The following is a 1,105-nucleotide window of genomic DNA, read 5'->3' on the forward strand; positions in this document are numbered from 1 at the left end:
CTACAACCCACAACAGTTCAAAAAAGAGAGACAGAGTCGCAGAGAAAAGGGGAAAGTGTTCTTTGCATTTGAAAACTCTGGAAATATTTCTTTAAAAACCATTTCAGACGGATAGGTACATAGGTTACAAGAACAGACACATATGGAGACATGGATCCACACATATAAAGATGCACATCCATACATACAAATATGGTACATCGTTACATAACACACACACACACACACACACACAAGATATGCACACACAAGGAGACAGAGGTGCATACATATACAAACACACGCTCACACACGCATACATAGAAAATCCACAAACACGGACGGGCAAGCACATAAATATGCAGGATACGTACATACAGATGCACACACATACATACATACGTACATGTATAGGCACACACACACACACATACACACACACACACTGACCCACACACACTCTGACCCACACACATGCGCACAAACAAGCAAAAGGGAACGTAGTGTAAATAAGGGACAGAGTCAAAACTATTGAAAAGGTTGCAAGACGCAACGAAAATTTTAGGACAATAAAAATAAGAAATGAGTGGAAATTTTACCGGTGAGTGTGTTAAATAATAAGGTACTAAAAGAGAATGACCCTCCCCAGACAAAACAGATTGCGCATGGGACCATAATACCCCCACATTCAGACTGTGACCCACATTGGCACTTGATAGCTTGTCCTGGCTTGTCTCTGGATCATGTCAATACTTATATATATATATATACATACATGCATAGAATGTATATATATCTATCTATCTATCGGTGTTATATATATATTATATATAATATATATTATATATATATATATATATATATTATATATATATCGATAGATACATAGATAGATAGATATATAGATAGATAGATAGATAAATATAGATATATATAAATACATATGCATGCATAATATATATATATATATATACACAAAATATAAATATGTATATATAGAATGTATACACAATATATATATGAAATAATTGTATATACACACATATATATATACACACACAATATATATATATATGTATGTGTGTATGTATATATAAATAAATACATATACATGCATATTTATGTG

The sequence above is a fragment of the Octopus sinensis genome, unplaced genomic scaffold (assembly GCF_006345805.1).
Source record: "Octopus sinensis unplaced genomic scaffold, ASM634580v1 Contig15108, whole genome shotgun sequence".
NCBI classification, from domain to species: domain Eukaryota; kingdom Metazoa; phylum Mollusca; class Cephalopoda; order Octopoda; family Octopodidae; genus Octopus; species Octopus sinensis.